This window comes from Haliotis rubra, unplaced genomic scaffold, assembly GCF_003918875.1.
Source record: "Haliotis rubra isolate DU_JTF1 unplaced genomic scaffold, ASM391887v1 Scf110, whole genome shotgun sequence".
Taxonomy (NCBI): Eukaryota; Metazoa; Mollusca; class Gastropoda; order Lepetellida; family Haliotidae; genus Haliotis; species Haliotis rubra.
In genome coordinates this window covers 1,778,637-1,787,304 of record NW_025765004.1, presented here as the reverse complement: position 1 = coordinate 1,787,304, position 8,668 = coordinate 1,778,637, and positions in this window count along the sequence as shown.

The window sequence follows — 8,668 nt, the reverse complement described above, 5'->3', positions numbered from 1 at the left end:
TTCATAAATATTTCGGTTTAACCTTCTAGTCTAACGGGAGTCGGCATCATCATATAGAAAACATTAGCTTAGCTATTAGAAATTGCGACACTGTTGTATCATATAAATCAAATATAGATAAATGTGAACCTAAATATTATTCATTTGGGATAAAGAAGTTATATGTTTTGCACACAATATTAAGATATATGACGACTGCACTTAGTTACGATTTATTTAGAATAAATATTTAAAATATGACGCATCATGTGAATGTGGCCATGGATGTGAGAATGTTTTTCATTACCTCCTTGAATGTCCATTGTATACTACCCAAAGACATAAAGTGTTACAATCTTTAGAAAGTATTGTTGAAATTAGAACACTGGTTGGTATTAATCGTATCTTACATGGCAATGCAGGTGTCTCATTTACTGCAAATCAGAATGTTTTCAAATATGTACATATCTATATCTCTCCAACAAAACGTTTTCTCAGTTAACTTCTGTTGTACATGTGCTATTATTGGGAGGGGGCTTTTCTATCAATAAACACAATCAAACCTCTCAGTGACAAACCTGTTTTTATATTCGATAGTAATTGATAGTAAAATCAATTTTGAGAAGAGAAATCATTTAATCACAACAAAGTTCTATTTACCCACAATCAAACTTGTCAGTAACGAACCTGTTTCAGGCTCACCCTGCTCTACTCACTAGACAGTGGACTGTTCCATTATACCCGTAGGTGTTACCCTAATTAACCTTCTAGTTCAGTGTCTGTCAATTGGGTGTCTGTCAATTTGGTGTCTGTCAAATGGGAGATAACCGTCCTACCTGGTTATAATGCCATATTTTCTCCTGGACAAACGGTGGCATTATAACCAGGGTATACTGTACGTTGTTGTCCCGTTTGCAAGGCTTCGTTTGTAGGTTGACGAGCTCACCGCGCACGAATCGTCAATGCTCAGCCCACCAAACATAACATGTACAGAATGCCATCGACAGACCTTTCCCCCATGGAACACTACTGGGACACCATAAGCCGCCCACCACGTTAGCTCAACTTGGCCAATTGGCCATTGCGAAACTACTATGTAGTATGCGTGGTCGAGAGAAATGAATATTTGACAAATCGTGGCGGTGTAATTACTAATCGCTCATCACACAACTATTTCTAGAACCTATAGTCTCTCTTATAGTTTTGAAGATGGGTAGATGGTTAACAATAGGTAGATTTATCAGCAGTCAATGGATAAAACTGCGTTACTAAGTGAGTGAGGGATAATAGATTAACAATGTTGCAGCTATTTGCATTATAGACCAGAATATCTGCGACCTCCAATTTTGGAATGGAATGAAAATTATTCAAAACTTGCATTGGAGCAAAGTTTACTGATACAGTGAAATGCCAGTTTGGCCGCCTTAAACTTAGACAGGGTCTATTTGTATCCACACATTGTCGGCGAGCGACGCCTTCAAAGCGACAATTAACTACAATAAGAGCATTGACCTCAGCAAAAACTATTGATGCGCGGAAGAGTTTATCTGTCTCCTTCCCACGTAGCATTTGATAACACCTTCATATTATCAAGCGTTTTCAAACATAGACGCTGGCATCGTCTTGGGCTTGCGTGGGAAAGGTGACAATTCTGCGGACAAAACGTTGACTTGTGAGTGATTCAAGTGTTTGTAGGGTCACTCTTGAAATGGTGCATGGGTTGGCTCAGACCAGTCACAATCATAGTTTATTAACATAAATCTATGTAGAACTTCTCTTCTTTCATTAAATATCCTTGGATTACGTCTGGCAGCCATTTTGGGTCACATAACGTCAGTCAAAACTTTGTTGATTTAAGTCAAGAAATGTGAGCGTCAAACAAGATCTTGAAAGGCATTGAGAAGTTGGACGAACATGAATACATGACACGTTTTTTTATGGATAACAACTTTTTATTCTTTATAGGAATTTTCAGAGCTAATTCTTTCTCCTTCATCAGGTGAATGCTGAGTTAGTGCACAAAGTGAATATATACAGATAATACATGTTTACACAACGCAAGGTGGGAGAGTGTACAAAGATAACAACATAATACTAAGCCAATTATATAGGATTAATGTCCAAAGATAACGATGTAAGGATGAAGCCAATGCGATCAACGGTATTACAATGTAAGGCGAAGCCATGATTATAGAACAGAGGAGTATACACTTGGTCTTGGTTAATGGCTGGCCTCTTTCTTTAGATCTCGATGCTTTCTTGAAATTTCCTCTTTTTCCAGTGGTTGATGTTGGTATGTAGAATCTTGTTTTGTTGCTAGGAAGTATGGTGGTCGGTATTTTTGATGAGGTGTTCCGAAAGGGCAGATTTTATGTAAGATTTTCTACAGAAGTGTTATGTTTTTTTATCCTGGTGGCTATGGGGGGTGATGTCTCTCCTATGTATTTGTCTGCACAGTTGCATGCTATCTCGTACACACATCCTCTAGGGTTTGGGGTGGACTCAGTGGGACCTTTTCGTTGGCATGTAACATGTTTTGGTGTCCTTTCTGAAGTAAAAGTGACGTCTATGTTTGCTCTTCTAGTGAGCAGTCTGCTGATCTGATGACTGGTAGGACCTTGGTATGGGATGCTGACGAAGATTGGTGATGGGACTCATTTGGACTTGGGATCAGGATCTTTTTAGCTGAGTGTCTAGGGTTTTGCGTTTGTTTTTCTCCACCAAATGTTTAGGGTATTCGTTGAGGGCAATGAAGGTGTGCTTCAGATGATGAATTTCTTGGCTGAGACTGTTTGAGTTGCAGACGACTATGGCTCGTCGGATGAGGGTGGCAATGATAGATTGTTTGATCTGAGGATGGTGGTTTGACAGGTAGTGAATGTATTGATCCGTGTGGGTTGGTTTGCGGTAGACGGCAGTGTGGATGTTGTCTTGACAGTTGTCGAGTTGTTCATCGAGGAAGGCTAATTGGTGGTGTTTTTTTCTGTTTCCATAGTGAATTTGATTCTGTGGTGCTGTAGGTTGAGGTGGTCGTGGGCTTTGTCTTGGGTGGTGAAGGTGAACTTTGAGCCCAGGTCTGAGTGATTTGTCCTACGGAAACGAAACATAGTGGAGAACTTTACCCAAGCTTTGATAATAGTCTGAATCATAACGAAAGGAAGCTTCTAGAAACCTTCCAGAAGCTCACATTAAGGTAAGTAATGATTACCTGTCCTAGTTGTAACCGGAGGGGTGAGTGAGTATGACTTTACGCTGCTTTTACCAATATTCCAGCAATATGGCGTGGGAATCAGTAATGGGCTTTCGCGTACCACTTTGGACCAACACAATCAATGCTGATGTTGAAAGGTTCTTCTAAAGCTGTAAAGATGCAACCAGGGCTTTCTTATTAGAATTCCCAACAATTTGAATTCAACTAAACTGTTAGAATTTTATGGTAATCATATTGAAAATTTAAGACAGACTAAGAGAATGATTTATGAAAGTGCCAGTCCAATCGTAATTGGAATAATCCTCGGAAAGATTTTTCTTGCCACAGCACGTGTAACAACACACGAAGAGAAAAAAAACGGAATTCTTTTACAAGGTTTTCAGCACTGTCCGAAGTGCTGGGCTCATGACAAGGAACGGGAACAGCCCAACACGTTCCCCCTCCTGCCCCAGCAAGCACATCAACACCTTTAACAAGGAGAGTCCATACAGGCCCCACCGTAACAAAGCCATGCACAAAACGGAGAGGCGCACTAGTAAAGCCACACCCACCCTTAAACACTTGAGTTAGCGGATGAAAGTGGCAAACATTTCATCTAAAAGCAGATTTTGCAAAGCACCAATATCCCTCAAAACGGCAACAGAACTGTGAATTAAAGCTGGCACAAAACCTATACTAAAACGAGTAAATACTCCTCTCTCACAAAACCAAACTTTGAAGATAAGTCTACAACAGCTTCCTACTCATTACCCGACATCAGTCTATGACCTGACATTCACACTGGGAGATGACATTCACACTGGGAGATGACATTCACACTGGGAGATGACATTCACACTGGGAGAAGACACTTGTTACCATGATCCTGCTAGTTCCAAAACAATCTGTTCTCATCATCTCTGCATGTCCCATACGTTGTCTGTAAACACATACTCTGCCACACCAGAGGAAGCGCCATGACTTGTCAGACAACACAACTCTCCGACACAAGCAAGTTGTCATCCATGTATATATATATAGCCTTGTGTAAATAGGGATATTTAGGGATATTCCAGTGATATTAGCTTCACACAATGGGGGGAACGAACGGACTTAGCATGGCGAGCGACTGCTTGGACTACCGACCAAAACGTATCGAGTACTAGAATGTTTTAAACCCTATCAATTTCAGCCACGACTGTCAGTGAACATATCATTAAACTAGGGCTTTTGTCTCTTGTGGCAGCTATATTTGATACATACCGTACCTTGACATGGAACTTCATGCAGTGATCAACGCAGTGTTCATTCCAGGCAATTATTTCATGTAAGTTCAATGGTAAAAAGATGAAAATGCACACGTCTGTGGACAAAGGGTTCTCCAACACAACAGCAGCCTTTATTGTTGTGTTTCTGCTTACTTGAGTCCACAAGATGGCGTCAAAGTCAGTACTTTGTATGGCCACCATTGGCAGCAATTACTTCTCCGCACACACTGGAAATGTCGACGAAGTCGCTCTTGCGGAATTCTTGCCCACTCTTCCTGTAATGCGATGGCCAGTTGTGCATGTGTATGAGACGTGTTTTGACGTTGACGTACACGTCCATCGAGTTCATCCCATAGATGTTCTACCTGGTTTAGATCTGGTTATCGGGAAGGCCAAGGCAAGACAATGACGTTGGAATTGGTAAGGTAGCGGACCGTGACGCCTACTGTATGTGAAGTAGCGTTGTCATGCTGGAACAACTCCCTCTGTCGGTCCATATTAATCGGAAGCATGTTACGTGCAAGGACATCGTTGATCTACCGATTTGCTGTCAAATTCCCCTGAATCACCACTAAATCAAATTTTTGTGTGTTGTATGTCACACCCCACACTATGACACTACCTCCATCGAATCTGTCGACCTGTCGAATACAATTAGGGGCAAAACGTTCGTTTCTCCGACGGTAAACTCGGTGTCTTCCATCTCGCCGGCGAAGAAGAAATCGTGATTCATCACTGAACCAGACTCGCCTCCAGTTTTTAAGAGTGTACTTTAGGAAAAGTACACAGGTAACAACTGTCTGACGTTCATCAAGGTGAGTTAAAACGGTAAGACAGAGCAGTTATTTAGGAAACACCGGACAAGTATTGAGCACATCACGCCTCCTGATTCAGACTTATATGTAGATAATGCCTCTAGTGGTGTGAAAATTATGGCAACGGAAGACAGTGAAATGTTATTTCATCTTTGAGGAATACATACGTACGGAAGCGCTGAAGGGACCTGATGAAATAAAATTATCTTGAGCGCACAAGTTAGTATATTGAGCGCACAAGTTAGTATCTTGAGCGCACAAGTTAATATCTTGAACGCACAAGTTAGTTATCTTGAGCGCACAAGTTAGTATATTGAGCGCACAAGTTAGTATCTTGAGCGCACAAGTTAATATCTTGAACGCACAAGTTAGTTATCTTGAGCGCACAAGTTAGTATATTGAGCGCACAAGTTAGTTATCTTGAGTGCAACAAGTTAATGTATTGAGCGCACAAGCTAGTATCTTGAGCGCACAAGATATTAACTTGAGCGCTCAAGATAAGTAACTTGTGTGCTCAAGATATTAACTTGAGCGCTCAAGATAAGTAACTTGTGTGCTCAAGATATTAACTTGAGCGCTCAAGATATTAACTTGAGCGCTCAAGATATTAACTTGTGCGCTCAAGATACTAACTTGTGCGCTAAAGATAACTAACTTGAGCGCTCAAGATATTAACTTGTGCGCTCAAGATAAATTTATTTTCATGAGGCCCCTTCAGCGCTTCCGTACATGTACATACGCAGATTTCTTCAGTTTTAGTCATAGCTGAAAGCCATTAATCTTGACTTAGGTAAGCCTATCTTCACAATACGTCGTAATGTATCTATAATACATACATATAATAACGAATAATATCGTAAAATGACCGTTTTACTAATGATGTAATTATATCTCCATACCGGTAGTTGTAACTAGATGCTTGTTTTTACAACCTACCAAAGATCACAGCTATGGTTCGACGATTCTCTATTTGAAGTTAGTTGAAGTGAAACCTCGAGCTGACAAACGACAAACAGGAAACAGATTTATTATTTCGGATATCGAAAGAGGCGTCCTAATCGGGTTACGTCTGTTATGTTATTTCGGTATCATAACATATTAAATGTTACATTTTTGTGGCGATTAAAATGATTATAGTATTGCTTGGTAACATATATTTTGTATACAGGTGCTGCGTTGCAATGTAAACTTACAGTTACGTGGTAGCCTAATACGGCATCGATTATAATTGACTGTCCGTGTGAGGGTGATACAGTACACATATACATATTTACGACCCGTGAAGGTCCTGGTTAGAAATGATTTTCAGTAACTGGCTTCCCTTGTTAAGCCTACACCTCTGTTGTCGGGCCCCTTGTTGTCTTATTACCTTCACCCGTGAAGGTCCGGGTTAGAATATTGACCTTCAGTAACTCATGCTTGTCGTAAGAGGCGACTAACGGGATCGGGTGGTCAGGCTCGCTGGCTTGGTTGGCACATGTCTTCGCTTCCCAATTGCGCAGATCGATGCTCATGCTGTTGATCGCTGGATTTTCTGGTCAAGACTCGATTATTTACAGAACGCCGCCATATAGCTGGAATATTGCTGAGTGCGGCGTAAAACTACACTCACTCACTCACATATTTACGATTAGTTCCTATTGCAGTGGTTGCTGACACAAGTCAACGTGAACTTACTCCACTTCGCCTGACAGGTCGATGTATAAAATACAGTAATATGGATAGGTGTGTTTCGGTTCTGTTAAAGGTGGACTTCTACGACCGTTCTAATACATAGTCTGCTTGGGGATGAATGGGATCGGCCCTCCCCAACAGTTTATCATTGACAATCAGCGCCACGGTCTGGCATGCAACTGATACACCCCCACATTCTGCTGTTATCGTCCCGCTACCTCTGTATATGCGCAACGAATGCGCAGACACTGACCACGTTTAAGCCTCTGACATATGGTCGAAATCAGTGAGATGATAAACAGGATTTAATAATTAAAACACTCCACGATTTACACTCGTGGACTACGAATATTGAATCTGCTTTATGACCTGCTTATAAATCATATAAATGTCTCAACTTTACACAGTGGGGCATATATAGTCAAATGAATAAATGTATCGCGCAAATATTGGCTGAAGACAACATCCAGGTGAATGCAAACTCCGGACACCAGCACGCCGAATGGACAAGAGACAACATGATAAGTTCGACATTTCCCTCCAGTTATACAACCAAATCTCTAGCCAAAACCGCTTAGATAAGAGGATGTTTAGGAATCTTTTGAAATGATTAATGTTGGATGGTTTTGTTTGCGAAGGATTGTGTTTTAAGAGTTTTTAACGGCTGCTAATGCAAAGAGGTGGCCCAGCTTTTATCTCCTGTTAACTCGGTTGCCCTTCCTAAGCTGCTCATTAAATCAATTTCGTCCATAGTGCATTAAGGGTTGTGCCTAGCAGGCATTTCAACTATTAAGAGACATCGGTCGATGAGTTCTGGAACAGCAGGATTTGACATTATAGGTGCAGTCACGTTTCTGCATGCAAAGTTGTAGGAAATGAATTTCTGATAATCAGAGTGTTTGGAATAGTTTAAATAGATAGATAATGCATTATGTGAGTGCTTAGATGCTGTACTTGACCACTTGGGTTTTCGGGTACGAAGGTTCCATGTATCCCAGTGCATGACCATCTGACTAGTGATCGCCCCTTGCGATAAGCCTGGGTTTGTGGAGATCAGTTTCCGGAATCCCTACGGGTGATAGCATTTCAACTTTAGTGCCATCATCTTAAATGAGATTATGGTTTAAATTCAAGAAACCCACATAGGCAAAATGGTAATAGATTACGAAAAGAGAATTACCAACTTATGGCCATTAATGAGATTTACAATTTTGGTGTCGTGGCGGATAGAAACTGTGACTCAGAAATTCCATCTAGCAAGATTTTACCCAGGCTTCAAGCTGAGTAATGTTGACCTGTGATCTCTGGCAATCACATTTCTTTTTGGAGACTATTGTGTCTTTGTTAATGGTAACGATATCCTGTAGCCAAGTAATCTTAATCTTAATAATGTAAGTTACTCTTGATTTGTGTATTTGCCATTAAACTTGCAGCCAGACCTTCTTGTACGTTTACTGTAAGCCCGTCCAGATGAGCAACGCTGTCATCACATGTTCAGGAATGTTGATGTAAATCATTGTATACAGGTGGCATCACATGAGCTTAATGAGTAACAGTGAGACATTGGTCAGGCAGGTTACCCTGGGTGTTACATAGATGTGTTCACCTGGCTCATTACACTTTCTAATAATAGTTGCTTTTAATGTAATGTAGGTAAAACTCCGCCCTTGTAAATCTCATGCTCGGTTGAACCATGCAGCATGTGATATATCCATAATCATTATGATACACGTATGCTCTAC